This window comes from Pagrus pagrus, assembly GCF_965226575.1.
Source record: "Pagrus pagrus genome assembly, chromosome: 14".
In the NCBI taxonomy this organism is placed as follows: domain Eukaryota; kingdom Metazoa; phylum Chordata; class Actinopteri; order Spariformes; family Sparidae; genus Pagrus; species Pagrus pagrus.
The window spans coordinates 31,280,350-31,304,834 of NC_140198.1; the positions used below are offsets into that span (position 1 = coordinate 31,280,350).

The 24,485-nt window shown below is 41.4% G+C and overlaps 1 protein-coding gene across 1 annotated transcript in view; it reads right to left on the minus strand.

The window, feature by feature from the left end:
* LOC311269797 (CXADR-like membrane protein) overlaps positions 1-24,485 on the minus strand; it is a 215,288-nt gene that overhangs the window by 189,859 nt on the left and 944 nt on the right. The gene's annotated exons all lie outside the window — the stretch shown is intronic.

Sequence of the window (24,485 nt, forward strand, 5' to 3'; positions counted from 1 at the left end):
TAAGAAGCTGACAGCAGGGGCAAGGAACTTGCACTTCTCAGACTTGACAAACAGCTTTTTCTCTGGCAGTCACTGGAGGACCAAATGTACATGTTGAGTGTGTTCTTGTATGGAGTGGGAGAAGGTTCAAGATGTTGTCCAAGTAGACAAAAAAACTGGTTGAGCAGCTGGCGCGTTGGTGACTCCGAATGGCATGATTAGGTATTCGAAATGAGGGGCGTGTTGAATGCAGTCTTCAATTCGTCTCCTTCATGGATGTAGATGTGGTGATAGGCGTGGCGAAGGTCCAATTTAGAGAAGATCTGGGCATGGCACAGGGACTCGAGGGAGGGGTCGAATAGAGGGAGAGGATAGTTGTTCTTAATGGTTATGTCGTTTAGGTCGTAGAGTCTTGTCCTTTCTATACACAAAAAAGAAACCAACCCCGAGGGGTGAGGAGGATGGACGGATAATTCCAGTAGCCAGAGAGTCACCGATATACTCCATGGCCTCCCTCTCAGGGTGGGACAGATTGTAGAGACGACTGATGGGGAGAGAAGCACCAGGAAGGAGGTCAATAGTGCAGTCATAGTATCAATGAGGGGATAGAGACAGAGCTAGCTCCTTGTTGAAAACCTTAGCCAGGTCACGATACTCAAGTGGCACAGAAGATGAATCTGGTAGAGCTGAGGGGGTGATGACAGGTGACTTGCAGGCAGGGATGGCAGAATGGCGGTAGTGCGAGTGTCAGAAAATGCTCCAACTAGAAATGGTAGATGTGTTCCAATCAATGTGGGGATTGTGCAGCTTAAGCCAGTGAAGACCTGAGTACAACTGTGGAAGTTGGAGAGGGAATTACAAAAGCTGCACTCACTCAAGATGATCAGCAGAAAGTCCTAGAGTCGACGGAATAGTGCGGTGAGTAACAGTGGCTAAGAGTCTTCCATCTAAAACAATTACCGTATTTAGGGAATCCAGGGTCTCCATGGGTATTTGTGCTAATAGGCAGCCTGCAGTCCAGGGTCGGACTCACAGACCAATTGCATGTGTTGTAAATAGTCTCAAGTGATGCTACTCAGCAAATCAAATATTTGCATTTGGACAAGCAGGGCACAGAAATATAAGGCAGTTTTCTCCACTGCGAACAAAGAAAATGTTCCAGCCTTACCAATGAGCACCTATACCTCTGTATGAGGATGGCCCTTTTGTTTGTAGTTCAAGGACTCCAAGAAGGCCACAAATCTGAGCTGCTGTTTGGTGCGTAAGCACAAACAACAGACAACACCTCCCCCCAAGTGACCTGTGATCACATTGAGGAGAAGTCCAAAATGGCAGTGCTCACGGCAGAAAATCTAATTATATCTAGTTGGTACCGTTCTTCTTCCCGCACCAGCTTTGGTTCCTACCAAAAGCCAGTCTGCAAAGCCAGGGGTCAGGACACCAAGGTCCCCCCTATCCCCTGCCACCCAACACACAATGCACCCGACCTCATCTGTCTCCCCTGTGGGTGGTGAGCCCACAGGGAGGCAACCCTACATTGCCATTTCGGGCTGAGCTCGGCCACCAGCCGCTCGCAGGGGAGTTCCCCACCCTGGTTTGGCTCAAAGGGTCTCTCATTGAATCACTAATAGTCCGGTCCCTCCCCTGAGACCAATTTGCCTTGGGAGACCCTACCAGGAGCTATAGGCCCTAGACACATAGCTCCCAGGATCACAGGGACACACAAACCCTCCGCCATGGTAAGGTTGCAATCCTACAGTGTTTAAAAAAAAAGGTTAATCTTTTTCCAATCTGTTTGTTGTCAGTAATTTTGAGAAAAAAACATTTTGCAAACCTGTAGCTTAGTACAAGGTGCAGCAATATACTGACATGGTATTTCTGATTTAAATCTTTTCAGCATAAAAGATTAGGACAATTCAGCTGTCTAACATTGAGAAATAACATGATCTCATGGTGGTGTAAAATAGCACAGCACTTTTAAGGCTATTCTGCCTGTCAGAACTATGAATTTTAAGATTTCCATGTCATATAACACCTTCTGCATTTTATTGTTTTGGACATGCAGAAAATGATTAAGTCAGGTGACCAACTAATGACTCCCCAATGACTCTGAAACTCAGAGCTCACACCTGTCCTTAACAACTCTGGAAGGACACTCCCACACCGAGTTTAAAAGCCTGCAACTCCCCTTCAATTAGTTAGTACTGAAGAAGCCTCTTGGATGAGAGGTGAAACGTCTTCAAGAAGCTGAAACACATCCAGTTGGCTTCGATACAGCACTTAGAATTACCATGACCTGGATGACTGAGAACCTTCATCAACATTTAGGGAATGTCATTAGAAAACACTCCATCAGTTTTCATTGTTATGCAGATGATACACAAATAATCTTATCCATTAAGTCAAATTACAATTCAGGGCCTGCATCCTTCAAAGGATGCATTTGAAAGCCAATTACACCACAACACCACGCAAAGGCTGTCCCAATTCGAAGGCTCCTTTAAATGCACCCCACAAATGCAGCTTTCTTTTCCCCCCTTTTTGGAGGAGGCACTGCCACTATCCTTTGCGGCCTGCCATACCCCAAGATTCTTTGCAAGCCGCTGCTCAGTCCCGAAAACGAAGAGTTTTGGTCAAACTCTCTACACGTATTTTCACTTTCACGGGCCTGGGCAGCAGAAATTGTGACGTAAGGGTAAGGGCGGGAACATCTGGTGATGCAACCAGGAAATACTCCGACCGTTAGACCGCTTGACCGTCCCATTTAACAACGGTTGATGCGGCTTTCAAAGGTACCTCCAAAGGACTCGCCTTTGGAGGCCGCAAAGGCCGCATCCTTCGAAGGATGCAGCCCCTGAATTGGGACACAGCTAGTATCTAATGATATAGCTACTCTGGATAGCTTTACTCTAGCCTCCAGCACCACAGAAATGGTACATTCAGACGAAATCCGTTCGTGCGGCGGTATGGGAGGGTCACTCCATGGTCCGTGTGTGTGACATGTTGGGAACCCCCGCTGATCAGTTTGCCAAAAGACGTAGCTGCTATGTCGTTGTGCTACTGGAATGCTGGTCCTGCTAGTGACTGTTTGTCCTCATCGACGGATTAAAAATAACAGTAAACAACCAGGAAGAGGTAGATCATTACTGTGTTTTAAACTGGGGCATAAGACCGAACCAAAGTGAGAGTGAAACCTAATGCTACGCAGAGAAATGTCTGGTGTGTTCACTCTGTTGTATTTATCCATGCTAATAATGTGCCCTGCTACTGACCTGTTCTACTCTGCTTATGATCTCCAGTCATGCATCTGCCGCAGTAGGTTAAACATGACGGTCCTACAGTGATATCGGACATCCACAGATGTGTTTTAAACTGGTGTACAAAGCCAAACTACACAAATACACATGACACTACATAACACTTCACTGTGGCTTCAGTCATAGTATGATCACTAGCTTATGTGATTGGCCACCAGATTGTGACGTCAGGCTGCATTTCTCCAAAAGTTAAGTAAGCTTCAACTTTCCCTGCCGCAGCCAGCTGTGATTTTTTGCGGAACTCCTGGACTACCCTCGTCAAAATGAATGACGAGACCGGCATTTTTGCCACACCACTGGATTTGATCTGAAACCAGCCTAAGGAATCTGGGTGTTATCTTTAATCAGGATTTGTCCTTTAACTCTCACATAAAACAAATGTCAAGGACCGCCTCCTTCCACGTGCGGAACATTGTAAAAATCAGGAGTATCCTGTCTCAAAAAGATGCAGAGAAATTTGTCCATGCTTTTCTTATCTCAAGGCTGGATTATTGTAATTATAATCTATAATTACAATAATGTATATTATATATATAATATAATATAACAGTTGTTCTCCTCAGCCTCCGTACTCACCCATTCGCATCTCTCTCTTCAATTTATTGTGTAGGCCGACGCCTCCAACTGTTGAGTTGGTGCGGTACTCTTCTAGAGATCCCCCTTGGATCAAAAGCTGCACCCCTGCGCCTTTTTCTCCTGCCAGCTCTCTCCTGCTGTTGGCAACTAAAATGTAGGAAACCGGGAGCTGCTGGCAATGGGCCTGGCAATACGGGAATAAAGACACTGCTGGAGGGGGCAGTGAACCCACTCAACGTCTGGACAGATCACAAAAACAGCCACCAATTCCGTTGGTCTCTTTTCCTCGGGAGAATTAATATCCTGGCTCAAGGAACGTGAGGATTGATGCTCTCTTCTGCTTTTCTGCTCCTGAGACTGAGGAGACCCAGCCCCAGACCATTCTTCCCCCAGTCTGTGCGGTGGCTAGAGGTGTGAATCTTCACTGGCATCACAATTTGATTCGATTACAATTCAGCTGTCAACGATTCAAATGCAAAGCGATTCTTGATGCATGTGTGTACGGCACATGGCTACTTTTTCATCATTTAAATTCCCCATTTAATCAGAAAGTGTAGCACCCTATAATGTAATAATTTCCTGAAAATGTAATAACGCCTGTAATGTAATAAAATTTGCACTTAACTCGATTGAAAATGTAATAAAACCCAATAATGTAATAACCTCACCAATAATGTAATAAAATAATCTGACTGATATTGTAATAACATTTTTACCGATAATGTAATACCTTATTAAATTATTGGGAATTTATTACATTTTCAGGAGTTTTTTTTTTTCAAAACTGATAATGTAATACTTGACAGATAATGTAATATATATGTTCATTTTCAGTCCAGAGTTCTACATTTTGTGTTTTGAGAATCTAAGAATGTTATATACACTGGATTTGAAACAACAGAATGGCTATTGCTTCCCTAGATGTACCTCTTCACTTCACAGATTTCCAACAAATCACTACGTCATGAAAACAACCACAAACCAACAAAACAACTTTCAGTAACACTTCATTTGAAGAAGGTATACATAAGCATTCATACTCTAACAGCTGCATACACATTACATGACACCTGACATAAACATAGGCCTACATATCCACTTGTAAATGGTTATTAAATCACTTTCAATGTCAAATGGACATCTTACTCTATGTCAAGTGGCATAGTGGTCAGCTGACATACTGTCATACTGATAGTATATTATGAGATTTACCTGTATAAATAAAGGTTCATAAAAATGTCAGCATCAAAATGACAAAACCTTTTTGGGGTTTATACAGGGTTTCTGAAGTTGTATGATGTTTCTATGATAGTACAATTCAAATTTGGTGAAAGTAATTGTCTAAAGGTATTACGTCCATTTAAATCCTGTTTTAAGTGACGTCATTTCTGCAAAGCCATCTGCTGGTAATGTCACTTACCAGCAGATGAGCTGCCACTAGAGGGCCTGCAACAGGCCCGTGCAGAGACCTTTGAAGGGGAAAAAAAGGCATAAAAACTATATATATATACACTAGGGGTGGAGCCGAACCCGAATACGGTATTCGGAAGGCACAAATAACGTGTTTTTTACGAATACTTATTTCGAACAAATACTTTTAAAAATATTTGTATTCGGGAACAAGAAAAACATCATATCAAAAAGCTACGTTTCCTCATGAGACTGCAGTACCTGCCCGGATGAGTGAGTGACGTTCAGGAGTCGGGGGTGGGGGCAGGGGGGTTTCCGCTGTTCCGTTGTGGCTTGTCTGTGAAACGCGCGCCTGTCCCACTTGCTTTGTCCCTCACTCCGTTGGGAGATCTTCCACAGAGTAAAAGAAATACACATTGTTTCTCTCCCCCGCTCCGCTCGAGCGCGGCTGGACGCGGCTTAAGCCCACTTCACGGGTGCGAGGCTGCTGCAGCCGGCGACCCTGCTGACAGCAGACCGGGGAAGAAAAAAAATTCTTTGCTCGGTGCTTTGGTTGGGTTTTAGGCAATGAAGAAAGGAGTTGGTTAAGTTTAGTAAAAAGACCAGGTAGAGGCCAGAAGCATAATGACTGTTAGCTATAGGCTACTATGTCATATTATTTACAGATCAAGTTTAGTTCTTGGAATTCTGTGCATTAGAAAGAACAGTTCTTTTAAGTATTATTTGTTTTTATTCTGTCTGTTCAACGTCCTCCAACAAGGACGTGTGGTGGTGGGGTTCATAATGTTCACAATGATATTTTATTAGTTGTTGGTTTAACCATGGATGAGGCAATGGCTGTTATGTTATTTTCTTTTCAATGACATTCCTTGTTACATGTTCATTGCTGGATTTATGGAAAAACATCAACCAATATTGCATATCCATAATAATTATAATGGATAATTAAAGAATACTTACACTATAACGAAAAATAAAAGTGTAACTCAAAAAAATATATATTTTTACGCCTATTTTGAATTTTACTCGAATACAAATACAAATGCAAATACTTTTCCCCCCTCAACAAATACAAAAACAGATACAAATATCGGCTGCTCTGCACACCCCTACCTCCTACATAAGAAATGTTAGCCTAATGGAGCAACGTTGCAACGTAACTTCATGTCCAGCTGAGGCTTTTTGGTGGCCCACCATTTCCAGAAATACCCGCACCATTGTGTACTCCTGTGCTCGTAGCAAATTCCACTCTACATTCCATGGGTCTTTGCTCAACCCTGACTCCTCCAGTCCGTTAGTCTGCCCTCTGCCAGTAACCAGTGCTGCAATAAACCTCATTGAACTTTGATTCTGCTTTTGAGTCTGCTTTTGGTTCTAAAGAATTACCACAAGCCTTGACACAGTGACTGACCCTGGATTCATCACCCTGGAAAAGCTGGACCAGCTGCTTCACTAAACGTACTGTACAGCGGTTATCTGTATCTGGCTATCACCCTGGCGGCTGAGGAACACTTTCAACTCTTTCATGCATTCTGTCTGAGAGTTGATGCAGAGCTAATTCTAAAATGATAGTTCATTATTCCCCTTTTTGCATTTTTTGACTTGTTTTTGATAACATTCATTAACACATTTTGTCAGCAAAACAAAATGTACCATTTAGTCATGCCTTATCATTAATAAATTTTGTCAGCAAAACAAAATTTACCATTTAGTCATGCCTTATCACACACGCGCTCCATTCTAGTTGTATATGTACATATGTAGGCTATATATGTTTAATGGTCCTTGGTCCCATAGTAGTTTGATAAATATCTTGAATTAAATAATTTCTTCTGTGTTTTCCTTATGACAGAGATGGGGGTCAAGGTAATCAGAATTTACAGCTTTCAGGTATAAGATAGGTATGTGATTGATTTTCCTCCTAATTAATTCATCAATTGATTGTTTTTTCACCTCTCATAAAAGCGCTGAAGATTTCCTGACGTTGCATCCTACCTGAAGCATCTGTCACTGCTCCACCCCCTTCTGTACGCGCACACACACACACGCGCTCTTGCTTGCCCTCTCTAACACTTATTCACTCACTCACACAAACACATGCGCGCGCGTGCACACACACACACACACACACACACACAAACAAACACACACACACATATACTCCGGTCGAGGCCCGCAAATTAAGCCGCATCCCCCTCGTATCAAAGTGATACCAGTGTTTACAACTTCAGTGAGCTGGAACTAGCTATATCTTTTGGTCATGGAAAGAAAAAAGCATAATAAGAAAGACTTAGAGCTGTCAGGTAAACCTGTGCTCTCTAATAACAGTAATGTTAAGTTGATGTGCTAGCTTGTAGTCAATCTCTCTCCAGTCTGTCTGTCTGTTTTGTTAGCCTAGCTGGGCATATACATACACATACATAGCCTATATCTATCTGTCTGTGTTTTATTTACCAGCCACGTCCAGCACTGTTCTGTGACTCTGACCCTGACTCTTGAGGCTGAAATACAAGTCACGTTAATTATCAAATGAACCCTGGCTCAGAAAGATAAACACATTGCACGTGTACATGTTTACTAGGGTTGTGCAGAGCAGCCGATATTTGTATCTGTATTTGTATTTGTTGAGGGGGGAAAAGTTTGTGTATTTGTATTTGTATTAGAGTAAAATTCAAAATAGGCGTAAAAATGTATATTTTTTTGAGTTACACTTCTAATTTTCGTTATAGTGTAAGTATTCTTTAATTATCCATTATAATAATTATGGATATGCAATATTGGTTGATGTTTTTCCATAAATCCAGCAATGAACATGTAACAAGGAATGTCATTGAAAAGAAAATAACATAACAGCATTACCTCATCCATGGTTAAACCAACAACTAATAAAATATCATTGTGAACATTATGAACCCCACCACCACCCGTCCTTGTTGGAGGACGTTGAACAGACAGAATAAAAACAAATAATACTTAAAAGAACTGTTCTTTCTAATGCACAGAGCTCCAAGAACTAAACTTGATCTGTGAATAATATGACAAAGTAGCCTATAGCTAACGGTCATTATGCTTCTTCATTGCCTAAAACCCAACCAAAGCACCGAGCAAAGAATGTTTTTTCTCCCTCAGTCTGCTGTCAGCAGGGTCGCCGGCTGCAGCAGCCTCGCGCCCGTGAAGTGGGCTCAAGCCGCGTTCAGCCGCGCTCGAGCGGAGCGGGGGAGAGAAACAATGTGTATTTCTTTTACTCTGTGGAAGATCTCCCAACGGAGTGAGGGACAAAGCAAGTGGGACAGATCTGCCCAGTCCCTGAGCAGTGCGCGTTTCACAGACAAGCCACAACGCAGAGTGTAAACAACGTCACCTGGTTCAGCAGCACCATGGACAGCTGCGGGGGCGGGGGGTCGGAACAGCGGTGTTTTGACGCTCCCGCCCCCGACTCCTGAACGTCACTCACTCACTCATCCGGGCATGTACTGCGGTCTCATGAGGAAACGTAGCTTTTTGATGTGATGTTTTTCTTGTTCCCGAATACAAATATTTTTTAAAGTATTTGTTCAAAATAAGTATTTGTAAAAAACACGTTATTTCTGCCTTTCCAAATACCGTATTCGGGTTCGGCTCCACCCCTAATGTTTACATAGACGCGCACAAAACGTTTTCAAGCAGCAACCTCAACCACACAGACCAACCAATATATAATTAAGATGGCACTCATGGGTGCTGATTATTTTGAAACAAGACAATCTGGTCGCTCAGTCAAGGTTTACTTACAAGTCAGGACTAGGACTTATAGACTTGTGCTAACATGGTATAGCCAGAGCTGTGTAGTAGAGTAAATTGTGAGGACTGGACTAATCACCAGGCAGCAGTGGTTATTTTCTTATTCTAAACGTAATTTGTATAATATTGTTTTTAATCTGTGTTAAATCAGTAAGCACTAAAAAGCATGTCACTGAATGCCAAATAACAGATTTGATTTAACTGGATAGTTGGAATATTATTATAATTACTTTCCCATGGAGCAAAAAAGCTATGTGAATATTAATATATAATCAAGTGTAACTCTCACCAAAGTGCAACCTAGGCTTTTTTTTTGTGAATGTACCTGAGTCAAACCTTCGTGTAAAAGCATAATTAAGACGAAAAAGCCACTTTTAAGATTTACCATAATTTAGTTTTCGGGTCAAAATCATTTTCAATTGCGTTCTAGGGGCAGCTGTATGGTAGCAACTCATGTTAGCAGCCGCTTGCTAACATGGAGCTTTCTCCTCCATGTTACGCTGCACTCGGGGATCGACGCATCTCAACTGGCAGGATGGCTACTGCTACTGCTAAAGTTTCATGTTGTGTCGAGTCTTCTTAGTGTTTTAAAAATAGCGATTTTGATGCTACCATACAGCTGCCCCTAGCACGCAATTGAAAAATTTACACGAAGGTTTGACTCAGGTACATTCACAAAAAAAGGTTGCATTTTGGCGAGAGTTACACTTTAAGCAAGAGCAATAGTTGACATCCATACATACTTAAATGTCACAAACAGTAGCCAATCATAAATGCCAAACAAGAAGCATTCTTATTAAATGCTGTCATACAAAATAAAGGCACTTAAATTGAAGAGCATTATAGTGTGTTTCTGGATGCTAGACGTTAAGTTTGCTTTCCAGGAATCCCACAGAGGAACATTTCATTTGTTAATTTGTAACCACAGCGATAACACAGCGTTCAGCATATCACCAGGAAAATTAATGCTTTCAAGAGGAAGAAACTCTCAACACTGAATACCAAGGCAGAGTTGGCACGGTAAAGGCCATGTTTGTCAAATTTTATAGATCAGACTCTGACGTCCCGTTCCCATGAAGGCAGCATGAGGCTGCGCTGCAGAAAGCTGACAAGAAAACTTAAGTAAAGAGTTGTTTTTTCTATGAAATGGTACACTGTCTCATTTCATCTTGTCCACCCCGTTGAGAAACATTGATCTAAACCCAAATGGCATTGGATGGAGTGAATGGAGTGAAATTTATTATCATTATTACTATTATTTAGATGAACTACCAATTGTTCAGCAACAACTTCTTCTACAGCTTTTGAAATGGCAGGTAGTATAATGATGAGCTTGTAGTTGCTTACTTCCTGTCTGTCGCCTGAGTTTTATACAGCAGTTACATGCACTGAAAAAATTAAAACAAAGCTTTTGTTTGTTTAATGTGTTGTTTCTCACTCTAATAGCTGAAAATGATTAGTTTGATCCCCTAAACTAAAGTTTCTAATTTATGTTTACGGTTGAACCTATGTTTTTACTTCTTTACTTATACAGTATAAACTGGCAGGAGGACATCAAACTGGAGTATTTTATTTGATCAATGCTATATTATTAGATTATAGCATTGACCACGTTTTATATGAGGTATCTATGAATAAGTTCGATAAGTTTGATATTGCAGGGGCACTTGATGGACACTTGATGGAATGGAGTCATCGTTAATGTTATTATTTACACTGGAGAGAATGATTGCATGTTCACTGCAGTGTTTGCACAGATTTTTTTTACTGCAATTAGATTTTCAGACAAAGGGAGAGGCCCAGGAGGTTTCTCTCTTGAGAACTGAAATATCTTTAAATCTTAAAACTGTTGGTGTTAGGAGGAAATGTGTTTGGTCAGAAAACCAATCATTTTTTTTTGTTGTTTGAGCTATTGCATCCAAAGTAGTTGTATTTAAATGTAGGGCTTACAGCTCTGAATCAAAAACACTGTCTTAGGAGTTGCTGCTAATAGTTCTATTATTCACTGTCTATGGAGGAGCTCCAGGATTGCATTTTAGGGTGTTAAGAGGAAATGTGTTCTGTCAGAAAAACTTTCCTAATTCAATGTGTGGAGCAGGGTGAAAATATCAGCCACCAGGGCAGTAAATGGACCATGTGTTTAGTTATAAGCCCCATTCACACTGCCCTTTCAGTGCGGGAGTCATGGGCTGATTCTCCGCATCGCCTTCTGTGTGAAAGTTTCAGATGTGGAGAGGGAGGACAATTTTGTTGCGGCTCTGATCCGCCTCTGGAAGTAGTATCAGAGACACAGCAGAGGCAAGACGGCGTCTGTGTAAATGGAAAAGCGGGAGGCGGGGATCAGGGGTCATATGAGGTAAAAAAATACTGCAGTTATACGTGGAAAAGCCTCTGTCATCCTGTCTGTCCTACTGACTCTTTGTCCCATTTCTGCCTGTCTCTGGAAGCTTGTTTTGAAAATAAATCACTGCGATGGTCAGCTCTCCTGACTGAGACTTCAGTGAACTATCACCCAGAAAACAGCATCCCTCCCCGCGAATGACAGTCAGACAGGGTCCGCTATTTACTGCCCAGCAAACATTTTCTCGACCTGCGTCTAGATGAAGACGTCCAGTCAACGTCGCGTCACGTCGTGACTTTAATTCGACTGTTTTTCAACATCATAAAATAATATCATGGCAAATATGACCTGATTAAATATGCATTTTAGAGCGGTTTAACTGAATAAACACTGCCAGAAAACGCTTTCTCGACCTGCGTCTAGATGTAGATGTCCAATCGACGTCGCGTCACGACGTGACTTTAATTCGACTTTTTTTCGACATGTTAACATTAGGGGGAATACGATCTCAAAGAAAGCATATTTAACTGAAACAACACTGTCAAGAATGATTTCCTCTATCTACTGCTGTGTCGAGATGCAGATATCCAATCATGTCGGGACGTCTGATTAACGTCGGGCAGGCAGGTTGATGTGACGTCTATCTGAGGGGCTGAAATGACCAACGTCATTTAGACGTTGTTTCAACGACCTATCAACGCACGAATGTTAAAAACTATTCGAAATAATGGAAATATGTTCGTGAATTTAAGAAAATAATGTAGTATCATATTGGCAATGTGGGCTGAAATGTTTGTGATTCTAGCATCCATCTAGGAACTATTTTTCCTCGCGTAGTCAGCGCACCTAGTGGTTTCCTACGCATGCGCAAGAAGAACTTTGCAGTGTCAGTTGACGAGGAGGAGACACAGACACCTGTGAAAGGTGAGTTACTAAAAGTACTGTAATTTAAAATGAAACCGTGTTTGGTAAGACATTATACGTTTATCAGTTGCATGTTAGAGTTTTGATTTTGTTGCTGCATCGTGTATTGTTACAGATAGCTGGTTTTTTTTTGCTTTTATTCGTAACCGAGCGGCGGCTAGCAGCCGAGTTAGCTGCCGTGTGAAACTAGCCCTGAGTTAGCTCACAGGCTACGTGAGGTGCTCGATGCTAAACCGAGCCGAACATCTGTGCAACTCTCGGTTTAGCATCGTTACAGAACCAAAACACTTTAAGGGGCCGTCCAGACGGGCGAAAACGTTATTTTTTCTCCGTCTTCCTCGGCATTGTTTCAAGAATATTTGCATCTAGACGGATCAACCGAAAACGTTGTAGTTCATATGCCAGGCCTATAGGTGTCGCTTGACATACACCAAAAACGGGACGGACCATACGGTCCATACCAGCTCCCGAAAACTATCTGGTCCACGGACATTGATATGTGGCCAGAAATCGTCTTATAACCGGGGTCTAACCGTTGACACATGCTGATAGTTGTCTGGTGTCGCTACACGACCGCAACGGCAGAGGGCGCCATCTTATTGTAGAGACGTGACTGACAGTGTGGCTGGTTATCTGTCAATCACAGCGTAGGTGTAGAATGGTCATACTTTGTGCCATCTTCTTCAAATTTGAAACAAGTGTTCACTGATAGTGTGGCTACAGCCCCATAATGCCATTGACATGCTCAGATGAAGCCACAAGCAGTTATTCATCCTTACAGTTTTTTTTTATTTTAGGCGTACTAAAATTTTTACATTTTTATTGACTTCAGAGGTTAATCAATGTCACTATCTCTCTACATATAAAAGTAATCTATTTGTGTGTCTCTGTCCCTTGCATAGGCCTGTTTTGATAACTATTTGTCCAATTTACCTCACTTCACAGGTTTATTGTGAGACGCACACCAGGTGAGATACACACACACACACACACACTTGAATGGGGGGGCTTGAATGAATATGAATATTTGGATACAGCCTCAGAGCCGTCCGCCACTGTTTTATGCTGTTGTGATGATGCTTGGACAGAGGTGCTAATGCATAACAGCAGCAACAGTGAGGAATATCTTCAAATTCATTCTTTTAGAGTAAATGTATTCCGAAACTGTAGCACGTTTGAAATGAAATGGAATTGTCCTTTAAAAGAAAACCTCTAATGTGCTATTGTGCTCCCTGTGTGTACAGCCAGGCACCTGCATGAAAGAGAAGTTATGCTTAGTGTTGCATCTCTGTGTTGTGCCTTTTAAAGCCACAAAGATGTTCCATGTCATCAAGTGTAAGAAACTAAGATTGATATAATTGAAATTACTGAATGGGCTTCATGTGCATGTGGCTATCCTGGGCTAAGCTGGGCTACCATAGCACAGACTGTTAATGCCTACTGGCTTTATTAGGAACCATCAGATTCAGGCTACTGAGTGGCTCTAAGAAGTGGTTCTTTCATTACTCTTTCAACTCCCAAAACAATTTGTTCTTGCCATCTATAAAGTGCATTTAACATCTGAATAGGCGCTCTGTAAAAATGTTTATTTTTTTCTTATGCCCTCTCTCCAGCTGCTGTGAAGAGATGGAGTCCAAAGGCCACAGATGCAGAAATAGAGAGTGTGATTCAGAACCAACTTAAACATGCCCCACCAAGAAGCGGGGGCAAGGGGCAGACCCCCAAAGGACTGCAATAAAAAGAAAGTCAATAAAACATTTGTTCCCATAAACATGTTCGTTTTTTATTCAATTATTCAATATATAGATAACTCGTTACATATATCTGGTCCTGAATGCTGTCTTTTTTTTCTTTCTTTTTTTTCTTTACCTGAGATTTGTCCATGTACTACTTGTATTTTACAGTATGGGTGAACATTATTTGAGTATTTTTAACTTTATCACAGCTGAGTTTATTTACTATGAAAGTTTTAACCAGGTTCACCATTCCTGTGATATTTTAAGTTGGCAAATGTGAAATTTGCTGGTGTTGTCTATTGGACTTTTTGACCTCTTTGCATTTTAAGGATTTTTTTGCTGAAATTGATAAATTAATTGAAATAGTTGCAGATTAGAGCATTGAGAATTGCACATGTAGACTACAGGCTACAGCACAAGAGCTGTGCTTGTAATAGAATGTATGGATGTGGTAATGCCAGTTATGTAGGCACTAGTTGAAACTCGATTTAGGTAAACATATTTTTAAATGCAATACATTACATGTGTATTATGACAAAGGTTGATATGCCGTCAAAACGACGTTGAAACGACGTGAATTGATGCCGTCTAAGAGCCGTCGAAATGACGTCGGTCATGAAAACGACGTCAGAAAAACTTTCATTTCAGCACCTCTGCTAGACGTCGAATCGACCTGCCTGACCGACGTTGATTAGACGTCAGATAGACGTCAAAATGTTTGCTGGGTGATGGCGATTATGTAATTATGTAATTTAGAGAGAAAAACGTAACTTCATTATATGTATATGATTATAAACAGTCAGCGGGTACATGTTTAGATTAACAGGAGGACACCAGGGGAAACACATTAAAAATAACCACACAGATTTCAACGTCATGACGTGTACCGTCACGCCTCTTTTGGATCTGCAGCACCCGCGTGCTGTATGAATTGACACACTGGTACGGCTTTACGCCAGAGCTGCTTGGTTCTGTGTGAAAAAAAAAAGGCAGAGAAATGGCGAGCCTTTGCTGCTGATAATGCGGAGTCTCTGTGGGAAAAGGGCTATAGACTGGAAAACACTGAGAACAGGGAAGGAGCTTATAAGCTGGAAAACAGGGAACAGGGAAGGGCTAAATAGACATATGCAAGACAGGTGTGGAGGGAAAATCAGGACACATAAAACACAAATAAAGACCCCTTTCCCCTTTTATTTTGTCTGAAGAATCTGCTTCAGTCAAACAAGCTGACTTGCATCAATAAGCCCTATGTGGAAGAACATTCCCTCACACACAGACACATTAATCTTAAACATCTCATTTTAACTACACATATGATATATCAAATCCTGAACCTGGATTATCGGGTGACAATGTTCCCTTGTTGTCTTTCCTCCAGCCACATATGACAATAGATAAATCCAAGGTAATCACAGCAGAACTGAGCTGAACTATGTTGTTGTTTTTGTAAGGTAGAGTGCTGAAGAATTGACATGAGAGAGAGCTGGTGACAAAAACACTGGCTCACATGAGGGGAATTAACACCTGCATTAAGACAAAACATTTAGCAAAATCTTCAAGGAAATGTTCAGTTAGTCCCCGGTGTTAAAATTCTACTAAAGAAGCAAACTACATAAAAACTTTCTGTGTTGTATGGACATACAGTAGATCATTTCTGAAACAGTGCTAAAATGCTCCTCTGGATGGAGGGTTTTTTTTGGTTTTGTTTCCAAAAGTATATTACTATGTGAATATGTCCATGAACAGAAGTTAACACAGGCTGCCTGATGCAATATTAAAGCACTAGCCAGCACATTATGGAATATGGGATACTGATTGCTACACAGGACAGGTTGTGTTCCCCAGTATAGACAAAAAATGAAAAAGAAAAGTCTGCAATTATTGGTATCAATCCTCTGAGACTTTGGAATGGGACAGTCTGTGTTGACCTGTCTGGGTTAGGGTTAAACTTCAAAGGAGGCAGTCCTTAATCTTTGACATGTTCACCTATTTTTCGGGATATAGAGATTTATCTTGATCTGTTTCAGATAAAACCAACAAATCATCATGGATATGTATCCTGTCTGGGGAGGGCTTTATTGCAGTCTAATGATTCACAGAGGATATTGGGTGCCATCTGTGAGCAAAATGAACAAAAAAGAGGAAAACAAAGAGGGAATGCAGAGTGAGAGAATCAGGAAGTGTGGGAGCCCACTTTAGCAGAAGTGATTCATAAGCATATCAGTTCCCTGACCTCAACTTAATGGGTGATTTGATATCCTCAGCACACTGGGATCATTTCACTCTATTTGCTTTTCCTCCAGAGAGAATATGTGCTTCATTCCTGATACTTTCCAGCCAGAGCTTGTTAATGACACACTCCTACCTTCATAGCACTCACAAATCATTCATTGCTGCTGCAGTCTAAGCCTATTAATTATATTTGAAACACAACACAAACCAATTTAGGTGAACACCTCAATAGAGAATTTATTTGGTTATATAAGCGTTCGGCCATTACACTGAAATTGTTTCTCACAGTGTCTCTCACCATTCCTTAAAGAGTTAAGTGAGGGTTATTGTTGCTTTTATTAGCTGTCACACACACTCAGTCCCAGTTTCAACAGTTCTATCCATCATTAACAGTGGATTTAATCCAACATAGATTCATGTTGGCATTTTTTTTAACAACATTAACTTCTGCATAGATGTCACAGTATATTTCATGATGCAGAGCTATGGTTTCTTGCTGTTTCTTCAGGACTTGTATGAACACTACTTTGAAGAGAACTTCTCAGACAGCAGACATGCCCTACAGCAGTGCTGTCAGATTGATCAGATATTGTTGATTTCGAGTGTCAGATTCAAAAACTCTGCATCAGTCAAGCCTCCACACAGAACAAGAATAATTTACATTTACAGCAGTATTACTTCCTGTCATTTACTAAAAGCCAGATTGGCACTGACATGAATGCAGAATCTCATCTAAAGAAACACAACTGTCAAAACTGAACATGAACACACACCATACTCAATCCTCACATGTTCCTGATGGCTCCACATTGATCCAGATGAGCATTAATGAGCAAGACAGTTGAGATGGGAGCCACTGGCATGATTGCTGTCTTTCATGAATGTCTAGCACTCACAAACGACTTCAACTACAACTACTGTTATATTATCTGTCAACTAAGCTGCATTAGCACAGCACTAAATCCAGTGGTGGCTGTCTTTACATGAAGAAGAATCACAGAGACCTTCACTGAAGACTTTAAGACACTAGTTTGATATATATATTTTAAATACTAGTGCAAGTGCAAATACTGTATATTATATATATTATTAGTGAGTAAAACATACAATTTGCAATAAATATCTAGATTAAAACTGTTCTACATTGTCCAAAGTTAGTGATTTGTGACCTACAAAAATCTTTGTTAGAAGTTTACATGCGCAGTTCACTCCTCTTCAATACAAGAGAGAGGAGCTTGTTGCGGGCTGAAACACTGCACTCCAACAGCATTTAGCAGAGTTATACAGCAGGTGGAAGCAGAGAGCGAGTGGCTCATCATGGTGGCTTGGGCTTGACCAGATGGACATCAAGACAGAAGGAGACAACCTTCATGTGGTTTGCTAAGGCTAGGTGAGCCCAGGTGTGAATGGTTGTTAAAGGTCCCATTTTATACTGTTTTTTATCAATTTCACACAGCTGTCAGAGGTCCAACAACATTGTATTCAAAATGTATATCCCCAAACCCATCCGTGGTCCTGAATTTCAGCTGTCTAAAAGTTGCTCAAGTGAGCTCCACTGAGAGCAGGCTGTTTCTGTGCCTGCACCTTTAATGCTAATGAGCTCTGTCCTGCTACACGCCCCTCTCAGTTGAAGCAACAAAAAGTTGAAGCAAGACAAAACTATTAGAGTAGAAGTGTTGTGTGTGGACAATTGAAGCAACTCTTTGTATGACTGATGTAGGTTAACTATATTATGGTCTGGTGTAAACTCAGCTTTTAACAGTGCTGCTCAAACATGATTCATTCTGGCATTTAGAAGAAAATAGATTTTGAAATATTAAAAGCATTTTGAGACTGCTGTCAACAAAGCACTGCAAACTGATGTTTGACTTCCTAAATAAGAATTTTCTTGACTGAATATCAGACAAACATCAAATCATATTCTCTTCCTGTTGTTTTCATCCGGTGTCCTCTGAGATCTGTTTACACTGGATAAACATAAAACTGAAACCTCTTCATTTAAATGAGCAATTAGTGGAAACTCCCCTAGGATCTGTCATGTAAGTAAGCATACACTGTGCAATAAAACGAATGACGCAGAACACGCGCTGGGCCCCACGATCCGTGGGGGGCCCCATTTTGCGCAAGGGGACGCATTCTCTGCAAATGCGCAAAGGATGCGCATCGCTGCCGTGAGGCGCACTTAGAGAGATGGCGTCCAAACGGCAATATGAATCGGGAGCAAGCAAAAGAAAGACAAAGTCAAAACAAGAAGAGGCTCGTGCTTCACTTGAAGTTGGGTATGTTGTGGCATGAACACCTCAGCTGCTAGCCTGCTAATCATGAGACAGAAGAGAGGATAATTCTGTCTAGATGTGGACTGGAGATTAAATTTTCCAGCGGCCCTGATTATCATTTATTGAATGTCTTGTTGACTGCATCTACATTCAGCTCTGTTGAAAAAGGAGCGGTTAATTGACCAGTTGGTGGTCTTATGTTGGCTCAGGTTTATAGCCTATCAATCTATGCTATCAGTAGAAGTTTTGGGCTATTTTTATGGAGGTAAAATGTCGCCATCTTTTGGTGAATTTAATTCATAAGTCATATAAGATTAGATAAGAAAAATTAAGATAATCCTTTATTTGACCCACAATGGAGAAATGTAAAGCGTTGCAGCAGCAAACAGCAGTGTAGGAATATAGAACCTAAGTACTAAATGTAAAAATAAGTATATAAAAATATTTAAATATAGAAATATCATCAAATCAAATCATAATGAATATTATTAGCTGTAGTCGTATTTGCATTAATTGCATTTTAATCTTTGTGAGGCTAGTATTTACATTAATTTCATTGTGTAATTTACCATTAAGACCAAAACAAATCTCAATAATTTGCTTGTATGGTGGATTTCTTGTCATAACAGGGTCCATGCTGAAGTTTGTTACTAAGGGTGACACGGAGCCAGCACCCAGTATGTCACAAGGGCCATCAGGCACCATGTCTACTGAAGCAGCCTGCATCTGTAAAAGGCTTGTTCCATTGTTGAAAGAGGCTGTTCATTTGATTTGTTCCTACTAATAAAAGGTTGTAAACCTAAATGGCATTTAGTGATACAGTCATTTTGTAAAGGGGGGGGCCTCAAAATAAAATTCTGCTTAGGGCCCCAATTTTAGCCTCTGCCTGAGGCTCTTCTGCTGCAACACAGCTGGTTTTATAAATAGCCACTACCGTGTATGGATTGAATAGCTGCTCACCTAAGTCTCTAGTTATACTTTAAGAAAGAATGAGAGATGGTTTAGGTTGTTTGGATGGAAGCAGTGTGAGCAGGGAGAGAGGGAAAGAGATGGTGAGTAGTGGGGGAAGATGTGCAGGGGATGAAGGGAGAGAGACAACGTTGTCACAGTGATTTTTGTCAGCTGGCTGAAGGGGTGCTCAGTAAGGGGAAGGTCCCCCCTGCTGCTGCGCTCAGCTAATTAAAACTCACCCTTTATTAATGCCTGCACACACACACACACACACACACACACACACACACACACACACACACACTATCTAGCCCCAATGACTTCCACGGGATCATGTCATGCATCTGCTGTCAGAGGAATCACTAGGCTACAGGTCATTTTGGTACAGCTCCTGAGATAATAATATAGTAAGACTCAACATTGTATATCAGCTGAGAACTTCTATAGTACCAAAATAAACCCAAACTGAGGAGCTCAACAGCTTTCTGCTGTCAGCAGCATCATGCACAGTTGTGTTAGAGATGAACTTGTTCACTGGATTCTGTCTGAGTATTAAGAAACAGCAGCTGAATCACTGACAGACTTTGTATTCACTTTGCGTCGCGTGTCAAGTATGCTGAGTCTTCAACATATTCAGATTTTGTACTGAAAGAAAACACTGCAACACTCACACCCATCTTATGTAAACACATTTGGTCTAATGCAGTCTGCCCTGGACATATACCGCCCCTAACCTATGTAAGATAAGATACATAGATTGTTGCTATGCTGCTAGTTGCAGCATCATTGCAACATAGGCTGTTTCTTGTGCAAATGAAAACCTGGAACCCATAGCAACAGCTTTTCTTGCTCTTTAAAGGTCCCATATTATACTGTTTTTCGTCAATTTTACACAGTTGTCAGAGGTCCAACAACACTGTATTCGAAATGTATTTCCCCAAACCCATCTGTGGTCCTGAATTTCAGCTGTCTAAAAGTTGCTCAAGTGAGCTCTACTGAGAGCAGGCTGTTTCTGTGCCTGCACCTTTAATGCTAATGAGCTCTGTCCTGCTACACGCCCCTCTCAGGGAGAGGATGCTGCTTACGCTAGCTTGTGCTAATGTTTACGGTGGATGTATCACTATGGCTCACCGAGATGCTGTCGTTCAACCGTACCAGTATGATCCAGAATCAGACCCAGAAGGAGAGGCTCAGAAAAATACAGACTCTGCGGCTGCAGCAGGACTCCCCAACACAACCACCCGGCTCCCATCCCCCCACTGACCTGCAACAGGTAACATCTAAAAACAGCTAGAGAAAGCTGTGTTTGTCTCCAACACAGTCTCTGAACTCTTGGACACTGTTCGCATAGTCTCTCTCTCCAGTCTGCACGTTTCCAGACTTTTCACTGTGACAACCAAGCTCCCTCGTAATATTATTAACATTAAACTCGCTTCAAACGCCATTGCATAGCGGACCGAAGCGGAGCTAACTAGTTAGCCAATTTCAAGCTGACTTCACCATACTCATAGGCAACTGTAAATACTATCAAAATGTGGCGACACTTACCTGTGGCTCGGGTGCAGCTGCTGGGTCCCGTATGGTTGGGACTGATCCTTTTACGAGGGTCAGTGTCGAGTCAAAGCCAGCTTTGTACTGACCCTTGTTACTGAAGCAGTCCGATGTGAAGTGGTTAGCACACACAAACAAACTTACACGAACCGTAGCTGGCACGTTGTTGTTAAAAATGAAACGCAACCACTGTCTCTTCTGTTCTTCTGTAGCTGGGACAGAATATAGGCAATATAGGCTTTTTTCAAAGTTTATATGCGTGTGGCAGCACCATAGACCCAAAATAACACCCCACATCCCAGAAAAAGTGAGTTTTTCATAATATGGGACCTTTTAAAGGATGGTTCCAGTTTACTGTCGGTTATAATATGTTATTGTAAGGTATGGTAAGTGCAGACATGTGACAATGTCACAAAGTAAGAGATAACCAAGCTAAAGAAATGATAAAACAAACAGACCAATAAAAAATTATCCAGTCACTCCTGTTGTGGTAGAATGGCATCAGAGATGGAGATCTCAGACCTGCACACATTACACAAAGACTACCTTCATGGCTGGATACCAAAAGAGGGAAGCAACAAAATGTTTTTTTGTAATTTGGGTAAAACAACCTTTCAGCTTTTATTTATGTGTGTCATTAGCTTTAATTACATTGATGGACTGAAATCATTCTGATTAAAAATAAGATCTTTAACCTACACACTCTGGTTGGGTCAGAACCACCTCTGCCATTTGGACTTTTAGCCTTGTGATAGGCGGCCTTCAAACCTCCAGTGGTTGTGATGTGGTCAGTGGTTCTGTGGATTGGTTTATATTTTCAAACACTTGTTTGAACAACTCTTTGTTTCAAGCTTTTTGACCACTGAAAGTCTTTGTATCTTTTAAGATCTCCAACAAAAAAGAGAGAAACGATCAGATGAAGCATTTACATGGTTATTAGGTGCTGATATTTTCCAATAGAACAGATTATCAAAGGTTTACACCACCGTTCTCCATCTGATTTAAGATGTATTCAGATGGACTCGGTTTCTTCTGACTGAGCTGCTTACATGAGGCATTTTTATTCTGATTTGTGATTTTTAGTTAAATATTAGGGTCCATTTAAACACAGCTACTCTGCCTTCTGAATCAAAATCATTGTCATGTCAGACAGTTGCTGACATGACAATAAAATGACACCTGAGTGCTACGCTGCTAGCATACTCTCCGGCCCAAGGTGAACCTGGACTGATACAAATTAGAGATGACATATGCATCAGAGAGAGATAGACGCGAGGAGTGAAGTCCATGGACAATCCAGCCTCTCATTCCAAAGAAAAACAACAAACCTAAAGCTATCTACCTATCTGAGAATCTTGACTGTCAAAGTCACCTATAAGACAACACTGCGGACGCTGAATGACGAGAGAAGAAGGAAAGAGAGAGCAACGAAGGGGAGACGAGAGAGGGCTGCTGCCAGAGATCTGAGGCCAGAGTGCTGCAAGATGTCAGATCGTAACCTCTGGCACTGGAGACGCCTGTCATCTCCACACTTGACAGATCCTTTGGCCTGCCGCTGGTGATATCCTCTCTATATATAGAGACAAGGGGAGAGTTACAGCTTAACTCATTGTTTGTGTGATCAACTGGGTGAAGGCCCCTGACATACAGTGAATGTCAGGTAACACAGGAGGCTCTGGCTCCAGCTGATCTTTCAGAATATTAATATGTAGGACAGTGGACACAAAAAAACGGTATCAGAAGGGTCACATGGAAATAGATTGTGAGGAGAAAAGGAGCAGGCTGAAGGAAACAAATTTTAGAGAAGTGCTCGGCCGAAGGATGCTAGAGTCTCATTAATGCATCATCCCCTTTAATCTCACAATAGTTATGAAGGATGCATGCAAAATGTACTGAGTAAAAACTCTTTCCGCTGTATGATACTGGCCTTGACCTGTACTGTATTACCTTCATTTTCAAGGCCAGGTAGTTGTTGGACTAGAATTTGCTTTCAGCAAAGCATGCCTTGGAAACCTTCGTGTGTGAGCTATACTTCAGTCCTGAGGTGAATTACAACAAAGTCAGCACTGCACAGAATGCAGACCACCCTCTAATATGTTGGCAGCTCATGAATATGTCGAGCTTAGTGACTACACTCTAAGAGAAAATGCAACTGTTTTCATCAACAACCAAACTCTAATTGTGGCCCCATCAGATTTACTCATCTGCATTTCATTTGTAGCAAAATCAAGGACAAGTTTTCAACTGCAGAGTGAAGGAGGCAGTGCCACGAGGAAGAACATGCTGCTTTTGCCATGGCCTGTCGAACTCACTCCCATAATGCAACTAATGAAAGCCTCCATCACCCCACGGACAACTGGACTGATTGTGATGTCATGGCCCAGTGCTGCCGCGACAGCTGAACACGAGGATTGGATGTGCCAATATGTATCTGATGCATGCTTACTAACACACACACACAGACACTGGAAACCAAGGAGAAGCCAGTTTATTTTTATATTAACGTGCATTTCACAGTGGATCTAGTCATGATGTGTTTTGTCCAGAAAGTAAACAAGAATGTGAAACTCTGCAGATTAGTGAAACAATATCACCCAGGATATTAATAATGTTCTATTTCCTTTGCACCAAACTAAAAATATGCATATGCAAACTGACATCAAAGACCTAAGGAACATTTTTGTCATTTAGATTTGGCCACCACAACCCACCAATCCACCACACCATCTCCCCAAAATGGGATGGCGCCTAATTCAGGATTCAAATGCATAGGGTTTTCTTTTTCTTTTTTGCCCTGGAACAGCATGACTGAAAAAGAAAAGTTAAAGGGACAGAGGAGAGAGAAACGCAGGACGGGTGAGGAGGAGAGATTTTGTGCTTCCCATATAACAATGACATCGGATAAAAAAGATCGAGAAGAGTGAATTGCTTGATATAGAAAAGGTGTCTTTGACAGCCAGAATGATTTACTGGAACTAAAAGTGCATTTTGTCCTTCAGAGCTAACAGTGCTACAATATTATGGCTCAGTTATTTGTAGAAGTTCAGTCAAACATGCAACAGATCCAGGATAAGATGATCTGATGCTGGTGGTGCAGCTCTAGGCTGAGCATCAGTGTAACATGACGGACACGAGTCTTGGTTCTGGGGTTTCCAGATAGAGGACAGTTACTAGTGTGCATGATGAGGAACACTGCAGGAGCACTGCGGCTATCACATTAGTGATGGGATGCCTTAAAACAATTCTGAGGCAGATCAAACTAAACTCTACTAACTCTCCTGCAGGTTTTTTTTTTTTTTTTTTTTTACAAGCCTTTGACTTGAAGAAGTGAAGCAGAAAAGAACGTCCTTGAACATAATGCTTCATCCATTCACTCAGAAGGCACAAAGATACCTTCAGCTGTTACAGTGAG